The following is a 20,447-nucleotide window of genomic DNA, read 5'->3' on the forward strand; positions in this document are numbered from 1 at the left end:
TTTTTGATTGAACAATAAAGGCCTACAAATGTTATTTAATTCACTTTCTGGGGTGGAGAAAAACTTTTTAAGGCCTCAGAGTGAATAAATTGCCCATTTTCATTCACATTTACCCATTCCTCAAATCTTGTGTTTAGGGCCCCTGGAAGCTTGAAAATCACTTTAAACATCTAATGTTATCTCTAAAAGTGATTATCCACGTACTAATGTGAATTGTCGTTCAAAGACGCAACATTTGAAAATGGACCATTTTTTTCGTTTCTGAAGCATGTCGTAAGGGGGGGTGGTTATCTCTTTCACTAAAAACGGGCGTTTTTGGTTGAACAATAAAGGCCTCCAAATGTTATTTAATTCACTTCCCGTGGAGGAGAAACACTTTTTAAGGCCTCAGAATGAGTAAATTGGCCATTTTCATTCACTTTTACCCATTCCTCAAATCTTGTGTTTAAGGCCCCTGGAAGCATGAAAATCACTTAAAACATCTAATGTTATCTCTAAAAGTGATTATCCACGTACAAATGTGAATTGTCGTTCAAAGACGCAACATTTGAAAATGGACATTTTTTTAGTTTCTGAAGCATGTCGTAAGGGGGGGTGGTTATCTCTTTCATCAAAAATCGGGCGTTTTTGATTGAACAATAAAGGCCTACAAATGTTATTTAATTCACTTTCTGGGGTGGAGAAAACCTTTTTAAGGCCTCAGAGTGAATCAATTGGCCATTTTCATTCACATTTACCCATTCCTCAAATCTTGTGTTTAGGGCCCCTGGAAGCTTGAAAATCACTTTAAACATCTAATTTTATCTCTAAAAGTGATTATCCACGTACAGATGTGAATTGTAGTTCAAAGACGCAACATTTGAAAATGGACCTTTTTTTTCGTTTCGAAAGCATGTCGTAAGGGGGGGTGGTTATCTCTTTCACCAAAAAACGGGCGTTTTTGGTTGAACAATAAAGGCCTCCAAATGTTATTTAATTCACTTCCCATGGAGGAGTAACACTTTTTAAGGCCTCAGAGTGAGTAAATTGGCCATTTTCATTCACTTTTACCCATTTCTCAAATCTTGTGTTTAGGGCCCCTGGAAGCTTGAAAATCACTTCAAACATCTCATTTTATGTTTAAAAGTGATTTTCCACATACAAATGTGAATTGTAGTTCAAAGAGGCAACATTTGAAAACGGACCATTTTTTTCATTTCTGAAGCATGTCGTAAGGGGGGGTGGTTATCTCTTTCACCAAAAAACGGGCGTTTTTGGTTGAACAATAAAGGCCTCCAAATGTTATTTAATTCACTTCCCGTGGAGGAGAAACACTTTTTAAGGCCTCAGAGTGAGTAAATTGGCCATTTTTATTCACTTTTACCCATTTCTCAAATCTTGTGTTTAGGGCCCCTGGAAGCTTGAAAATCACTTTAAACATCTAATGTTATCTCTAAAAGTGATTATCCACGTACAAATGTGAATTGTAGTTCAAAGACGCAACATTTGAAAATGGACCTTTTTTTTCGTTTCTGAAGCATGTCGTAAGGGGGGTGGTTATCTCTTTCATCAAAAATCGGGCGTTTTTGATTGAACAATAAAGGCCTACAAATGTTATTTAATTCACTTCCCATGGAGGAGAAACACTTTTTAAGGCCTCAGAGTGAGTAAATTGGCCATTTTCATTCACTTTTACCCATTTCTCAAATCTTGTGTTTAGGGACCCTGGAAGCTTGAAAATCACTTTAAACATCTAATGTTATCTCTAAAAGTGATTATCCACGTACAAATGTGAATTGTCGTTCAAAGACGCAACATTTGAAAATGGACCATTTTTTTCGTTTCTGAAGCATGTCGTAAGGGTTATCTCTTTCACCAAAAAACAGGCGTTTTTGATTGAACAATAAATGCCTCCAAATGGTTTTTTTTCACTTCCCGTGGAGGAGAAACACTTTTTAAGGCCTCAGAATGAGTAAATTGGCCATTTTCATTCACTTTTACCCATTTCTCAAATCTTGTGTTTAGGGCCCCTGGAAGCTTGAAAATCACTTTAAACATCTAATGTTATCTCTAAAAGTGATTATCCACGTACAAATGTGAATTGTAGTTCAAAGACGCAACATTTGAAAATGGACTTTTTTTTTCGTTTCTGAAGCATGTCGTAAGGGGGGTGGTTATCTCTTTCACCAAAAAACAGGCGTTTTTGATTGAACAATAAAGGCCTCCAAATGTTATTTAATTCATATCCCGTGGAGGAGAAACACTTTTTAAGGCCTCAGAATGAGTAAATTGGCCATTTTCATTCACTTTTACCCATTCCTCAAATCTTGTGTTTAAGGCCCCTGGAAGCATGAAAATCCCTTTAAACATCTCATTTTATGTTTAAAAGTGATTTTCCACGTACAAATGTGAATTGTAGTTCAAAGAGGCAACATTTGAAAATGGACCATTTTTTTAGTTTCTGAAGCATGTCGTAAGGGGGGGTGGTTATCTCTTTCATCAAAAATCGGGCGTTTTTGATTGAACAATAAAGGCCTACAAATGTTATTTAATTCACTTTCTGGGGTGGAGAAAAACTTTTTAAGGCTTCAGAGTGAATAAATTGGCCATTTTCATTCACATTTACCCATTCCTCAAATCTTGTGTTTAGGGCCCCTGGAAGCTTGAAAATCACTTTAAACATCTAATTTTATCTCTAAAAGTGATTATCCACGTACAAATGTGAATTGTAGTTCAAAGACGCAACATTTGAAAATGGACCTTTTTTTTCGTTTCTGAAGCATGTCGTAAGGGGGGGTGGTTATCTCTTTCACCAAAAAACGGGCGTTTTTGGTTGAACAATAAAGGCCTCCAAATGTTATTTAATTCATATCCCGTGGAGGAGAAACACTTTTTAAGGCCTCAGAATGAGTAAATTGGCCATTTTCATTCACTTTTACCCATTCCTCAAATCTTGTGTTTAAGGCCCCTGGAAGCATGAAAATCCCTTTAAACATCTCATTTTATGTGTAATAGTGATTTTCCACGTATAAATGTGAATTGTAGTTCAAAGAGGCAACATTTGAAAATGGACCATTTTTTTAGTTTCTGAAGCATGTCGTAAGGGGGGGTGGTTATCTCTCTCATCAAAAATCGGGCGTTTTTGATTGAACAATAAAGGCCTACAAATGTTATTTAATTCTCTTTCTGGGGTGGAGAAAAACTTTTTAAGGCCTCAGAGTGAATAAATTGGCCATTTTCATTCACATTTACCCATTCCTCAAATCTTGTGTTTAGGGCCCCTGGAAGCTTGAAAATCACTTTAAACATCTAATTTTATCTCTAAAAGTGATTATCCACGTACAAATGTGAATTGTTGTTCAAAGACGCAACATTTGAAAATGGACCATTTTTTTCGTTTCTGAAGCATGTCGAAAGGGGGGGTGGTTATCTCTTTCACCAAAAAACAGGCGTTTTTGGTTGAACAATAAATTCCTCCAAATGTTATTTTTTTCACTTCCCGTGGAGGAGAAACACTTTTTAAGGCCGCAGAGTGAGTAAATTGGCCATTTTCATTCACTTTTACCCATTCCTCAAATCTTGTGTTTAGGGCCCCTGGAAGCATGAAAATCACTTTAAACATCTCATTTTATGTTTAAAAGTGATTTTCCACGTACAAATGTGAATTGTAGTTCAAAGAGGCAACATTTGAAAATGGACCATTTTTTTAGTTTCTGAAGCATGTCGTAAGGGGGGGGTGGTTATCTGTTTCATTAAAAATCGGGCGTTTTTGATTGAACAATAAAGGCCTACAAATGTTATTTAATTCACTTCCCATGGAGGAGAAACACTTTTTAAGGCCTCAGAGTGAGTAAATTGGCCATTTTCATTCACTTTTACCCATTTCTCAAATCTTGTGTTTAGGGCCCCTGGAAGCTTGAAAATCACTTTAAACATCTAATGTTATCTCTAAAAGTGATTATCCACGTACAAATGTGAATTGTCGTTCAAAGACGCAACATTTGAAAATGGACCATTTTTTTCGTTTCTGAAGCATGTCGTAAGGGGGGGTGGTTATCTCTTTCACCAAAAAACGGGCGTTTTTGGTTGAACAATAAAGGCCTCCAAATGTTATTTAATTCATATCCCGTGGAGGAGAAACACTTTTTAAGGCCTCAGAATGAGTAAATTGGCCATTTTCATTCACTTTTACCCATTCCTCAAATCTTGTGTTTAAGGCCCCTGGAAGCATGAAAATCCCTTTAAACATCTCGTTTTATGTTTAAAAGTGATTTTCCACGTACAAATGTGAATTGTAGTTCAAAGAGGCAACATTTGAAAATGGACCATTTTTTTAGTTTCTGAAGCATGTCGTAAGGGGGGGTGGTTATCTCTTTCATCAAAAATCGGGCGTTTTTGATTGAACAATAAAGGCCTACAAATGTTATTTAATTCACTTTCTGGGGTGGAGAAAAACTTTTTAAGGCCTCAGAGTGAATAAATTGGCCATTTTCATTCACATTTACCCATTCCTCAAATCTTGTGTTTAGGGCCCCTGGAAGCTTGAAAATCACTTTAAACATCTAATGTTATCTCTAAAAGTGATTTTCCACGTACAAATGTGAATTGTAGTTCAAAGAGGCAACATTTGAAAATGGACCATTTTTTTAGTTTCTGAAGCATGTCGTAAGGGGGGGTGGTTATCTCTTTCATCAAAAATCGGGCGTTTTTGATTGAACAATAAAGGCCTACAAATGTTATTTAATTCACTTTCTGGGGTGGAGAAAAACTTTTTAAGGCCTCAGAGTGAATAAATTGGCCATTTTCATTCACATTTACCCATTCCTCAAATCTTGTGTTTAGGGCCCCTGGAAGCTTGAAAATCACTTTAAACATCTAATTTTATCTCTAAAAGTGATTATCCACATACAAATGTGAATTGTCGTTCAAAGACGCAACATTTGAAAATGGACCATTTTTTTCGTTTCTGAAGCATGTCGAAAGGGGGGGTGGTTATCTCTTTCACCAAAAAACAGGCGTTTTTGGTTGAACAATAAATTCCTCCAAATGTTATTTTTTTCACTTTCCGTGGAGGAGAAACACTTTTTAAGGCCGCAGAGTGAGTAAATTGGCCATTTTCATTCACTTTTACCCATTCCTCAAATCTTGTGTTTAGGGCCCCTGGAAGCATGAAAATCACTTTAAACATCTCATTTTATGTTTAAAAGTGATTTTCCACGTACAAATGTGAATTGTAGTTCAAAGAGGCAACATTTGAAAATGGACCATTTTTTTAGTTTCTGAAGCATGTCGTAAGGGGGGGTGGTTATCTGTTTCATCAAAAATCGGGCGTTTTTGATTGAACAATAAAGGCCTACAAATGTTATTTAATTCACTTCCCATGGAGGAGAAACACTTTTTAAGGCCTCAGAGTGAGTAAATTGGCCATTTTCATTCACTTTTACCCATTTCTCAAATCTTGTGTTTAGGGCCCCTGGAAGCTTGAAAATCACTTTAAACATCTAATGTTATCTCTAAAAGTGATTATCCACGTACAAATGTGAATTGTCGTTCAAAGACGCAACATTTGAAAATGGACCATTTTTTTCGTTTCTGAAGCATGTCGTAAGGGTTATCTCTTTCACCAAAAAACAGGCGTTTTTGATTGAACAATAAATGCCTCCAAATGGTTTTTTTTCACTTCCCGTGGAGGAGAAACACTTTTTAAGGCCTCAGAATGAGTAAATTGGCCATTTTCATTCACTTTTACCCATTTCTCAAATCTTGTGTTTAGGGCCCCTGGAAGCTTGAAAATCACTTTAAACATCTAATGTTATCTCTAAAAGTGATTATCCACGTACAAATGTGAATTGTAGTTCAAAGACGCAACATTTGAAAATGGACCTTTTTTTTCGTTTCTGAAGCATGTCGTAAGGGGGGTGGTTATCTCTTTCACCAAAAAACAGGCGTTTTTGATTGAACAATAAAGGCCTCCAAATGTTATTTAATTCATATCCCGTGGAGGAGAAACACTTTTTAAGGCCTCAGAATGAGTAAATTGGCCATTTTCATTCACTTTTACCCATTCCTCAAATCTTGTGTTTAAGGCCCCTGGAAGCATGAAAATCCCTTTAAACATCTCATTTTATGTTTAAAAGTGATTTTCCACGTACAAATCTGAATTGTAGTTCAAAGAGGCAACATTTGAAAATGGACCATTTTTTTAGTTTCTGAAGCATGTCGTAAGGGGGGGTGGTTATCTCTTTCATCAAAAATCGGGCGTTTTTGATTGAACAATAAAGGCCTACAAATGTTATTTAATTCACTTTCTGGGGTGGAGAAAAACTTTTTAAGGCCTCAGAGTGAATAAATTGCCCATTTTCATTCACATTTACCCATTCCTCAAATCTTGTGTTTAGGGCCCCTGGAAGCTTGAAAATCACTTTAAACATCTAATGTTATCTCTAAAAGTGATTATCCACGTACAAATGTGAATTGTCGTTCAAAGACGCAACATTTGAAAATGGACCATTTTTTTCGTTTCTGAAGCATGTCGTAAGGGGGGGTGGTTATCTCTTTCACCAAAAAACGGGCGTTTTTGGTTGAACAATAAAGGCCTCCAAATGTTATTTAATTCACTTCCCGTGGAGGAGAAACACTTTTTAAGGCCTCAGAATGAGTAAATTGGCCATTTTCATTCACTTTTACCCATTCCTCAAATCTTGTGTTTAAGGCCCCTGGAAGCATGAAAATCCCTTTAAACATCTCATTTTATGTTTAAAAGTGATTTTCCACGTACAAATGTGAATTGTAGTTCAAAGAGGCAACATTTGAAAATGGACCATTTTTTTAGTTTCTGAAGCATGTCGTAAGGGGGGGTGGTTATCTCTTTCATCAAAAATCGGGCGTTTTTGATTGAACAATAAAGGCCTACAAATGTTATTTAATTCACTTTCTGGGGTGGAGAAAAACTTTTTAAGGCTTCAGAGTGAATAAATTGGCCATTTTCATTCACATTTACCCATTCCTCAAATCTTGTGTTTAGGGCCCCTGGAAGCTTGAAAATCACTTTAAACATCTAATTTTATCTCTAAAAGTGATTATCCACGTACAAATGTGAATTGTAGTTCAAAGACGCAACATTTGAAAATGGACCTTTTTTTTCGTTTCTGAAGCATGTCGTAAGGGGGGGTGGTTATCTCTTTCACCAAAAAACGGGCGTTTTTGGTTGAACAATAAAGGCCTCCAAATGTTATTTAATTCATATCCCGTGGAGGAGAAACACTTTTTAAGGCCTCAGAATGAGTAAATTGGCCATTTTCATTCACTTTTACCCATTCCTCAAATCTTGTGTTTAAGGCCCCTGGAAGCATGAAAATCCCTTTAAACATCTCATTTTATGTGTAATAGTGATTTTCCACGTATAAATGTGAATTGTAGTTCAAAGAGGCAACATTTGAAAATGGACCATTTTTTTAGTTTCTGAAGCATGTCGTAAGGGGGGGTGGTTATCTCTCTCATCAAAAATCGGGCGTTTTTGATTGAACAATAAAGGCCTACAAATGTTATTTAATTCTCTTTCTGGGGTGGAGAAAAACTTTTTAAGGCCTCAGAGTGAATAAATTGGCCATTTTCATTCACATTTACCCATTCCTCAAATCTTGTGTTTAGGGCCCCTGGAAGCTTGAAAATCACTTTAAACATCTAATTTTATCTCTAAAAGTGATTATCCACGTACAAATGTGAATTGTCGTTCAAAGACGCAACATTTGAAAATGGACCATTTTTTTCGTTTCTGAAGCATGTCGAAAGGGGGGGTGGTTATCTCTTTCACCAAAAAACAGGCGTTTTTGGTTGAACAATAAATTCCTCCAAATGTTATTTTTTTCACTTCCCGTGGAGGAGAAACACTTTTTAAGGCCGCAGAGTGAGTAAATTGGCCATTTTCATTCACTTTTACCCATTCCTCAAATCTTGTGTTTAGGGCCCCTGGAAGCATGAAAATCACTTTAAACATCTCATTTTATGTTTAAAAGTGATTTTCCACGTACAAATGTGAATTGTAGTTCAAAGAGGCAACATTTGAAAATGGACCATTTTTTTAGTTTCTGAAGCATGTCGTAAGGGGGGGTGGTTATCTGTTTCATCAAAAATCGGGCGTTTTTGATTGAACAATAAAGGCCTACAAATGTTATTTAATTCACTTCCCATGGAGGAGAAACACTTTTTAAGGCCTCAGAGTGAGTAAATTGGCCATTTTCATTCACTTTTACCCATTTCTCAAATCTTGTGTTTAGGGCCCCTGGAAGCTTGAAAATCACTTTAAACATCTAATGTTATCTCCAAAAGTGATTATCCACGTACAAATGTGAATTGTCGTTCAAAGACGCAACATTTGAAAATGGACCATTTTTTTCGTTTCTGAAGCATGTCGTAAGGGGGGGTGGTTATCTCTTTCACCAAAAAACGGGCGTTTTTGGTTGAACAATAAAGGCCTCCAAATGTTATTTAATTCACTTCCCGTGGAGGAGAAACACTTTTTAAGGCCTCAGAATGAGTAAATTGGCCATTTTCATTCACTTTTACCCATTCCTCAAATCTTGTGTTTAAGGCCCCTGGAAGCATGAAAATCACTTTAAACATCTCATTTTATGTTTAAAAGTGATTTTCCACGTACAAATGTGAATTGTATTTCAAAGAGGCAACATTTGAAAATGGACCATTTTTTTAGTTTCTGAAGCATGTCGTAAGGGGGGGTGGTTATCTCTTTCATCAAAAATCGGGCGTTTTTGATTGAACAATAAAGGCCTACAAATGTTATTTAATTCACTTTCTGGGGTGGAGAAAAACTTTTTAAGGCCTCACAGTGAATAAATAGCCCATTTTCATTCACATTTACCCATTCCTCAAATCTTGTGTTTAGGGCCCCTGGAAGCTTGAAAATCACTTTAAACATCTAATGTTATCTCTAAAAGTGATTATCCACGTACTAATGTGAATTGTCGTTCAAAGACGCAACATTTGAAAATGGACCTTTTTTTTCGTTTCTGAAGCATGTCGTAAGGGGGGGTGGTTATCTCTTTCACCAAAAAACGGGCGTTTTTGGTTGAACAATAAAGGCCTCCAAATGTTATTTCATTCATATCCCGTGGAGGAGAAACACTTTTTAAGGCCTCAGAATGAGTAAATTGGCCATTTTCATTCACTTTTACCCATTCCTCAAATCTTGTGTTTAAGGCCCCTGGAAGCATGAAAATCCCTTTAAACATCTCATTTTATGTGTAATAGTGATTTTCCACGTATAAATGTGAATTGTAGTTCAAAGAGGCAACATTTGAAAATGGACCATTTTTTTAGTTTCTGAAGCATGTCGTAAGGGGGGGTGGTTATCTCTTTCATCAAAAATCGGGCGTTTTTGATTGAACAATAAAGGCCTACAAATGTTATTTAATTCACTTTCTGGGGTGGAGAAAAACTTTTTAAGGCCTCAGAGTGAATAAATTGGCCATTTTCATTCACATTTACCCATTCCTCAAATCTTGTGTTTAGGGCCCCTGGAAGCTTGAAAATCACTTTAAACATCTAATGTTATCTCTAAAAGTGATTATCCACGTACAAATGTGAATTGTCGTTCAAAGACGCAACATTTGAAAATGGACCATTTTTTTCGTTTCTGAAGCATGTCGAACGGGGGGGGTGGTTATCTCTTTCACCAAAAAACGGGCGTTTTTGGTTGAACAATAAAGGCCTCCAAATGTTATTTAATTCACTTCCCGTGGAGGAGAAACACTTTTTAAGGCCTCAGAATGAGTAAATTGGCCATTTTCATTCACTTTTACCCATTCCTCAAATCTTGTGTTTAAGGCCCCTGGAAGCATGAAAATCCCTTTAAACATCTCATTTTATGTTTAAAAGTGATTTTCAACGTACAAATGTGAATTGTAGTTCAAAGAGGCAACATTTGAAAATGGACCATTTTTTTAGTTTCTGAAGCATGTCGTAAGGGGGGGTGGTTATCTCTTTCATCAAAAATCGGGCGTTTTTGATTGAACAATAAAGGCCTACAAATGTTATTTAATTCACTTTCTGGGGTGGAGAAAAACTTTTTAAGGCTTCAGAGTGAATAAATTGGCCATTTTCATTCACATTTACCCATTCCTCAAATCTTGTGTTTAGGGCCCCTGGAAGCTTGAAAATCACTTTAAACATCTAATTTTATCTCTAAAAGTGATTATCCACGTACAAATGTGAATTGTAGTTCAAAGACGCAACATTTGAAAATGGACCATTTTTTTAGTTTTTGAAGCATGTCGTAAGGGGGGGTGGTTATCTCTTTCATCAAAAATCGGGCGTTTTTGATTGAACAATAAAGGCCTACAAATGTTATTTAATTCACTTTCTGGGGTGGAGAAAAACTTTTTAAGGCCTCAGAGTGAATAAATAGCCCATTTTCATTCACATTTACCCATTCCTCAAATCTTGTGTTTAGGGCCCCTGGAAGCTTGAAAATCACTTTAAACATCTAATGTTATCTCTAAAAGTGATTATCCACGTACTAATGTGAATTGTCGTTCAAAGACGCAACATTTGAAAATGGACCTTTTTTTTCGTTTCTGAAGCATGTCGTAAGGGGGGGTGGTTATCTCTTTCACCAAAAAACGGGCGTTTTTGGTTGAACAATAAAGGCCTCCAAATGTTATTTAATTCATATCCCGTGGAGGAGAAACACTTTTTAAGGCCTCAGAATGAGTAAATTGGCCATTTTCATTCACTTTTACCCATTCCTCAAATCTTGTGTTTAAGGCCCCTGGAAGCATGAAAATCCCTTTAAACATCTCGTTTTATGTTTAAAAGTGATTTTCCACGTACAAATGTGAATTGTAGTTCAAAGAGGCAACATTTGAAAATGGACCATTTTTTTAGTTTCTGAAGCATGTCGTAAGGGGGGGTGGTTATATGTTTCATCAAAAATCGGGCGTTTTTGATTGAACAATAAAGGCCTACAAATGTTATTTAATTCACTTCCCATGGAGGAGAAACACTTTTTAAGGCCTCAGAGTGAGTAAATTGGCCATTTTCATTCACTTTTACCCATTTCTCAAATCTTGTGTTTAGGGACCCTGGAAGCTTGAAAATCACTTTAAACATCTAATGTTATCTCTAAAAGTGATTATCCACGTACAAATGTGAATTGTCGTTCAAAGACGCAACATTTGAAAATGGACCATTTTTTTCGTTTCTGAAGCATGTCGTAAGGGGGGGTGGTTATCTCTTTCACCAAAAAACAGGCGTTTTTGATTGAACAATAAATGCCTCCAAATGGTTTTTTTTTCACTTCCCGTGGAGGAGAAACACTTTTTAAGGCCTCAGAATGAGTAAATTGGCCATTTTCATTCACTTTTACCCATTTTTCAAATCTTGTGTTTAGGGCCCCTGGAAGCTTGAAAATCACTTTAAACATCTAATGTTATCTCTAAAAGTGATTATCCACGTACAAATGTGAATTGTAGTTCAAAGACGCAACATTTGAAAATGGACCTTTTTTTTCGTTTCTGAAGCATGTCGTAAGGGGGGTGGTTATCTCTTTCACCAAAAAACAGGCGTTTTTGATTGAACAATAAAGGCCTCCAAATGTTATTTAATTCATATCCCGTGGAGGAGAAACACTTTTTAAGGCCTCAGAATGAGTAAATTGGCCATTTTCATTCACTTTTACCCATTCCTCAAATCTTGTGTTTAAGGCCCCTGGAAGCATGAAAATCCCTTTAAACATCTCATTTTATGTTTAAAAGTGATTTTCCACGTACAAATGTGAATTGTACTTCAAAGAGGCAACATTTGAAAATGGACCATTTTTTTAGTTTCTGAAGCATGTCGTAAGGGGGGGTGGTTATCTCTTTCATCAAAAATCAGGCGTTTTTGATTGAACAATAAAGGCCTACAAATGTTATTTAATTCACTTTCTGGGGTGGAGAAAAACTTTTTAAGGCCTCAGAGTGAATAAATTGCCCATTTTCATTCACATTTACCCATTCCTCAAATCTTGTGTTTAGGGCCCCTGGAAGCTTGAAAATCACTTTAAACATCTAATGTTATCTCTAAAAGTGATTATCCACGTACAAATGTGAATTGTCGTTCAAAGACGCAACATTTGAAAATGGACCATTTTTTTCGTTTCTGAAGCATGTCGTAAGGGGGGGTGGTTATCTCTTTCACCAAAAAACTGGCGTTTTTGGTTGAACAATAAAGGCCTCCAAATGTTATTTAATTCACTTCCCGTGGAGGAGAAACACTTTTTAAGGCCTCAGAATGAGTAAATTGGCCATTTTCATTCACTTTTACCCATTCCTCAAATCTTGTGTTTAAGGCCCCTGGAAGCATGAAAATCCCTTTAAACATCTCATTTTATGTTTAAAAGTGATTTTCCACGTACAAATGTGAATTGTAGTTCAAAGAGGCAACATTTGAAAATGGACCATTTTTTTAGTTTCTGAAGCATGTCGTAAGGGGGGGTGGTTATCTCTTTCATCAAAAATCGGGCGTTTTTGATTGAACAATAAAGGCCTACAAATGTTATTTAATTCACTTTCTGGGGTGGAGAAAATCTTTTTAAGGCTTCAGAGTGAATAAATTGGCCATTTTCATTCACATTTACCCATTCCTCAAATCTTGTGTTTAGGGCCCCTGGAAGCTTGAAAATCACTTTAAACATCTAATTTTATCTCTAAAAGTGATTATCCACGTACAAATGTGAATTGTAGTTCAAAGACGCAACATTTGAAAATGGACCTTTTTTTTCGTTTCTGAAGCATGTCGTAAGGGGGGGTGGTTATCTCTTTCACCAAAAAACGGGCGTTTTTGGTTGAACAATAAAGGCCTCCAAATGTTATTTAATTCATATCCCGTGGAGGAGAAACACTTTTTAAGGCCTCAGAATGAGTAAATTGGCCATTTTCATTCACTTTTACCCATTCCTCAAATCTTGTGTTTAAGGCCCCTGGAAGCATGAAAATCCCTTTAAACATCTCATTTTATGTGTAAAAGTGATTTTCCACGTATAAATGTGAATTGTAGTTCAAAGAGGCAACATTTGAAAATGGACCATTTTTTTAGTTTCTGAAGCATGTCGTAAGGGGGGGTGGTTATCTGTTTCATCAAAAATCGGGCGTTTTTGATTGAACAATAAAGGCCTACAAATGTTATTTAATTCACTTCCCATGGAGGAGAAACACTTTTTAAGGCCTCAGAGTGAGTAAATTGGCCATTTTCATTCACTTTTACCCATTTCTCAAATCTTGTGTTTAGGGCCCCTGGAAGCTTGAAAATCACTTTAAACATCTAATGTTATCTCTAAAAGTGATTATCCACGTACAAATGTGAATTGTCGTTCAAAGACGCAACATTTGAAAATGGACCATTTTTTTCGTTTCTGAAGCATGTCGTAAGGGGGGTGGTTATCTCTTTCACCAAAAAACGGGCGTTTTTGGTTGAACAATAAAGGCCTCCAAATGTTATTTAATTCACTTCCCGTGGAGGAGAAACACTTTTTAAGGCCTCAGAATGAGTAAATTGGCCATTTTCATTCACTTTTACCCATTCCTCAAATCTTGTGTTTAAGGCCCCTGGAAGCATGAAAATCACTTTAAACATCTCATTTTATGTTTAAAAGTGATTTTCCACGTACAAATGTGAATTGTATTTCAAAGAGGCAACATTTGAAAATGGACCATTTTTTTAGTTTCTGAAGCATGTCGTAAGGGGGGGTGGTTATCTCTTTCATCAAAAATCGGGCGTTTTTGATTGAACAATAAAGGCCTACAAATGTTATTTAATTCACTTTCTGGGGTGGAGAAAAACTTTTTAAGGCCTCACAGTGAATAAATAGCCCATTTTCATTCACATTTACCCATTCCTCAAATCTTGTGTTTAGGGCCCCTGGAAGCTTGAAAATCACTTTAAACATCTAATGTTATCTCTAAAAGTGATTATCCACGTACTAATGTGAATTGTCGTTCAAAGACGCAACATTTGAAAATGGACATTTTTTTTCGTTTCTGAAGCATGTCGTAAGGGGGGGTGGTTATCTCTTTCACCAAAAAACGGGCGTTTTTGGTTGAACAATAAAGGCCTCCAAATGTTATTTAATTCATATCCCGTGGAGGAGAAACACTTTTTAAGGCCTCAGAATGAGTAAATTGGCCATTTTCATTCACTTTTACCCATTCCTCAAATCTTGTGTTTAAGGCCCCTGGAAGCATGAAAATCCCTTTAAACATCTCGTTTTATGTTTAAAAGTGATTTTCCACGTACAAATGTGAATTGTAGTTCAAAGAGGCAACATTTGAAAATGGACCATTTTTTTAGTTTCTGAAGCATGTCGTAAGGGGGGGGTGGTTATCTCTTTCATCAAAAATCGGGCGTTTTTGATTGAACAATAAAGGCCTACAAATGTTATTTAATTCACTTTCTGGGGTGGAGAAAAACTTTTTAAGGCCTCAGAGTGAATAAATTGGCCATTTTCATTCACATTTACCCATTCCTCAAATCTTGTGTTTAGGGCCCCTGGAAACTTGAAAATCACTTTAAACATCTAATGTTATCTCTAAAAGTGATTATCCACGTACAAATGTGAACTGTCGTTCAAAGACGCAACATTTGAAAATGGACCATTTTTTTCGTTTCTGAAGCATGTCGAACGGGGGGGTGGTTATCTCTTTCACCAAAAAACGGGCGTTTTTGGTTGAACAATAAAGGCCTCCAAATGTTATTTAATTCACTTCCCGTGGAGGAGAAACACTTTTTAAGGCCTCAGAATGAGTAAATTGGCCATTTTCATTCACTTTTACCCATTCCTCAAATCTTGTGTTTAAGGCCCCTGGAAGCATGAAAATCCCTTTAAACATCTCGTTTTATGTTTAAAAGTGATTTTCCACGTACAAATGTGAATTGTAGTTCAAAGAGGCAACATTTGAAAATGGACCATTTTTTTAGTTTCTGAAGCATGTCGTAAGGGGGGTGGTTATCTCTTTCATCAAAAATCGGGCGTTTTTGATTGAACAATAAAGGCCTACAAATGTTATTTAATTCACTTTCTGGGGTGGAGAAAAACTTTTTAAGGCCTCAGAGTGAATAAATTGGCCATTTTCATTCACATTTACCCATTCCTCAAATCTTGTGTTTAGGGCCCCTGGAAGCTTGAAAATCACTTTAAACATCTAATGTTATCTCTAAAAGTGATTATCCACGTACAAATGTGAATTGTCGTTCAAAGACGCAACATTTGAAAATGGACCATTTTTTTCGTTTCTGAAGCATGTCGAACGGGGGGGGGGGTGGTTATCTCTTTCACCAAAAAACAGGCGTTTTTGGTTGAACAAAAAATTCCTCCAAATGTTATTTTTTTCACTTCCCGTGGAGGAGAAACACTTTTTAAGGCCGCAGAGAGAGTAAATTGGCCATTTTCATTCACTTTTACCCATTCCTCAAATCTTGTGTTTAAGGCCCCTGGAAGCATGAAAATCACTTTAAACATCTCATTTTATGTTTAAAAGTGATTTTCCACGTACAAATGTGAATTGTAGTTCAAAGAGGCAACATTTGAAAATGGACCATTTTTTTAGTTTCTGAAGCATGTCGTAAGGGGGGGTGGTTATCTGTTTCATCAAAAATCGGGCGTTTTTGATTGAACAATAAAGGCCTACAAATGTTATTTAATTCACTTCCCATGGAGGAGAAACACTTTTTAAGGCCTCAGAGTGAGTAAATTGGCCATTTTCATTCACTTTTACCCATTTCTCAAATCTTGTGTTTAGGGACCCTGGAAGCTTGAAAATCTCTTTAAACATCTAATGTTATCTCTAAAAGTGATTATCCACGTACAAATGTGAATTGTAGTTCAAAGACGCAACATTTGAAAATGGACGTTTTTTTCGTTTCTGAAGCATGTCGTAAGGGGGGTGGTTATCTCTTTCACCAAAAAACAGGCGTTTTTGATTGAACAATAAAGGCCTCCAAATGTTATTTAATTCATATCCCGTGGAGGAGAAACACTTTTTAAGGCCTCAGAATGAGTAAATTGGCCATTTTCATTCACTTTTACCCATTCCTCAAATCTTGTGTTTAAGGCCCCTGGAAGCATGAAAATCCCTTTAAACATCTCATTTTATGTTTAAAAGTGATTTTCCACGTACAAATGTGAATTGTAGTTCAAAGAGGCAACATTTGAAAATGGACCATTTTTTTAGTTTCTGAAGCATGTCGTAAGGGGGGGTGGTTATCTCTTTCATCAAAAATCGGGCGTTTTTGATTGAACAATAAAGGCCTACAAATGTTATTTAATTCACTTTCTGGGGTGGAGAAAAACTTTTTAAGGCCTCAGAGTGAATAAATTGCCCATTTTCATTCACATTTACCCATTCCCCAAATCTTGTGTTTAGGGCCCCTGGAAGCTTGAAAATCACTTTAAACATCTAATGTTATCTCTAAAAGTGATTATCCACGTACAAATGTGAATTGTCGTTCAAAGACGCAACATTTGAAAATGGACCATTTTTTTCGTTTCTGAAGCATGTCGTAAGGGGGGGTGGTTATCTCTTTCACCAAAAAACGGGCGTTTTTGGTTGAACAATAAAGGACTCCAAATGTTATTTAATTCACTTCCCGTGGAGGAGAAACACTTTTTAAGGCCTCAGAATGAGTAAATTGGCCATTTTCATTCACTTTTACCCATTCCTCAAATCTTGTGTTTAAGGCCCCTGGAAGCATGAAAATCCCTTTAAACATCTCATTTTATGTTTAAAAGTGATTTTCCACGTACAAATGTGAATTGTAGTTCAAAGAGGCAACATTTGAAAATGGACCATTTTTTTAGTTTCTGAAGCATGTCGTAAGGGGGGGTGGTTATCTCTTTCATCAAAAATCGGGCGTTTTTGATTGAACAATAAAGGCCTACAAATGTTATTTAATTCACTTTCTGGGGTGGAGAAAAACTTTTTAAGGCTTCAGAGTGAATAAATTGGCCATTTTCATTCACATTTACCCATTCCTCAAATCTTGTGTTTAGGGCCCCTGGAAGCTTGAAAATCACTTTAAACATCTAATTTTATCTCTAAAAGTGATTATCCACGTACAAATGTGAATTGTAGTTCAAAGACGCAACATTTGAAAATGGACCTTTTTTTTCGTTTCTGAAGCATGTCGTAAGGGGGGGTGGTTATCTCTTTCACCAAAAAACGGGCGTTTTTGGTTGAACAATAAAGGCCTCCAAATGTTATTTAATTCATATCCCGTGGAGGAGAAACACTTTTTAAGGCCTCAGAATTAGTAAATTGGCCATTTTCATTCACTTTTACCCATTCCTCAAATCTTGTGTTTAAGGCCCCTGGAAGCATGAAAATCCCTTTAAACATCTCATTTTATGTGTAAAAGTGATTTTCCACGTATAAATGTGAATTGTAGTTCAAAGAGGCAACATTTGAAAATGGACCATTTTTTTAGTTTCTGAAGCATGTCGTAAGGGGGGGTGGTTATCTCTCTCATCAAAAATCGGGCGTTTTTGATTGAACAATAAAGGCCTACAAATGTTATTTAATTCACTTTCTGGGGTGGAGAAAAACTTTTTAAGGCCTCAGAGTGAATAAATTGGCCATTTTCATTCACATTTACCCATTCCTCAAATCTTGTGTTTAGGGCCCCTGGAAGCTTGAAAATCACTTTAAACATCTAATTTTATCTCTAAAAGTGATTATCCACGTACAAATGTGAATTGTCGTTCAAAGACGCAACATTTGAAAATGGACCATTTTTTTCGTTTCTGAAGCATGTCGAAAGGGGGGGTGGTTATCTCTTTCACCAAAAAACAGGCGTTTTTGGTTGAACAATAAATTCCTCCAAATGTTATTTTTTTCACTTCCCGTGGAGGAGAAACACTTTTTAAGGCCGCAGAGTGAGTAAATTGGCCATTTTCATTCACTTTTACCCATTCCTCAAATCTTGTGTTTAGGGCCCCTGGAAGCATGAAAATCCCTTTAAACATCTCATTTTATGTTTAAAAGTGATTTTCCACGTACAAATGTGAATTGTAGTTCAAAGAGGCAACATTTGAAAATGGACCTTTTTTTTCGTTTCTGAAGCATGTCGTAAGGGGGGGTGGTTATCTCTTTCACCAAAAAACGGGCGTTTTTGGTTGAACAATAAAGGCCTCCAAATGTTATTTAATTCATATCCCGTGGAGGAGAAACACTTTTTAAGGCCTCAGAATGAGTAAATTGGCCATTTTCATTCACTTTTACCCATTCCTCAAATCTTGTGTTTAAGGCCCCTGGAAGCTTGAAAATCCCTTTAAACATCTCGTTTTATGTTTAAAAGTGATTTTCCACGTACAAATGTGAATTGTAGTTCAAAGAGGCAACATTTGAAAATGGACCATTTTTTTAGTTTCTGAAGCATGTCGTAAGGGGGGGTGGTTATCTCTTTCATCAAAAATCGGGCGTTTTTGATTGAACAATAAAGGCCTACAAATGTTATTTAATTCACTTTCTGGGGTGGAGAAAAACTTTTTAAGGCCTCAGAGTGAATAAATTGGCCATTTTCATTCACATTTACCCATTCCTCAAATCTTGTGTTTAGGGCCCCTGGAAGCTTGAAAATCACTTTAAACATCTAATGTTATCTCTAAAAGTGATTATCCACGTACAAATGTGAATTGTCGTTCAAAGACGCAACATTTGAAAATGGACCATTTTTTTCGTTTCTGAAGCATGTCGAACGGGGGGGGTGGTTATCTCTTTCACCAAAAAACGGGCGTTTTTGGTTGAACAATAAAGGCCTCCAAATGTTATTTAATTCACTTCCCGTGGAGGAGAAACACTTTTTAAGGCCTCAGAATGAGTAAATTGGCCATTTTCATTCACTTTTACCCATTCCTCAAATCTTGTGTTTAAGGCCCCTGGAAGCATGAAAATCCCTTTAAACATCTCATTTTATGTTTAAAAGTGATTTTCAACGTACAAATGTGAATTGTAGTTCAAAGAGGCAACATTTGAAAATGGACCATTTTTTTAGTTTCTGAAGCATGTCGTAAGGGGGGGTGGTTATCTCTTTCATCAAAAATCGGGCGTTTTTGATTGAACAATAAAGGCCTACAAATGTTATTTAATTCACTTTCTGGGGTGGAGAAAAACTTTTTAAGGCTTCAGAGTGAATAAATTGGCCATTTTCATTCACATTTACCCATTCCTCAAATCTTGTGTTTAGGGCCCCTGGAAGCTTGAAAATCACTTTAAACATCTAATTTTATCTCTAAAAGTGATTATCCACGTACAAATGTGAATTGTAGTTCAAAGACGCAACATTTGAAAATGGACCATTTTTTTAGTTTCTGAAGCATGTCGTAATGGGGGGTGGTTATCTGTTTCATCAAAAATCGGGCGTTTTTGATTGAACAATAAAGGCCTACAAATGTTATTTAATTCACTTCCCATGGAGGAGAAACACTTTTTAAGGCCGCAGAGTGAGTAAATTGGCCATTTTCATTCACTTTTACCCATTCCTCAAATCTTGTGTTTAGGGCCCCTGGAAGCATGAAAATCCCTTTAAACATCTCATTTTATGTTTAAAAGTGATTTTCCACGTACAAATGTGAATTGTAGTTCAAAGAGGCAACATTTGAAAATGGACCTTTTTTTTCGTTTCTGAAGCATGTCGTAAGGGGGGGTGGTTATCTCTTTCACCAAAAAACGGGCGTTTTTGGTTGAACAATAAAGGCCTCCAAATGTTATTTAATTCATATCCCGTGGAGGAGAAACACTTTTTAAGGCCTCAGAATGAGTAAATTGGCCATTTTCATTCACTTTTACCCATTCCTCAAATCTTGTGTTTAAGGCCCCTGGAAGCTTGAAAATCCCTTTAAACATCTCGTTTTATGTTTAAAAGTGATTTTCCACGTACAAATGTGAATTGTAGTTCAAAGAGGCAACATTTGAAAATGGACCATTTTTTTAGTTTCTGAAGCATGTCGTAAGGGGGGGTGGTTATCTCTTTCATCAAAAATCGGGCGTTTTTGATTGAACAATAAAGGCCTACAAATGTTATTTAATTCACTTTCTGGGGTGGAGAAAAACTTTTTAAGGCCTCAGAGTGAATAAATTGGCCATTTTCATTCACATTTACCCATTCCTCAAATCTTGTGTTTAGGGCCCCTGGAAGCTTGAAAATCACTTTAAACATCTAATGTTATCTCTAAAAGTGATTATCCACGTACAAATGTGAATTGTCGTTCAAAGACGCAACATTTGAAAATGGACCATTTTTTTCGTTTCTGAAGCATGTCGAACGGGGGGGGGTGGTTATCTCTTTCACCAAAAAACGGGCGTTTTTGGTTGAACAATAAAGGCCTCCAAATGTTATTTAATTCACTTCCCGTGGAGGAGAAACACTTTTTAAGGCCTCAGAATGAGTAAATTGGCCATTTTCATTCACTTTTACCCATT

Source organism: Triturus cristatus, chromosome 6, assembly GCF_964204655.1.
Source record: "Triturus cristatus chromosome 6, aTriCri1.1, whole genome shotgun sequence".
Classification (NCBI taxonomy): Eukaryota; Metazoa; Chordata; class Amphibia; order Caudata; family Salamandridae; genus Triturus; species Triturus cristatus.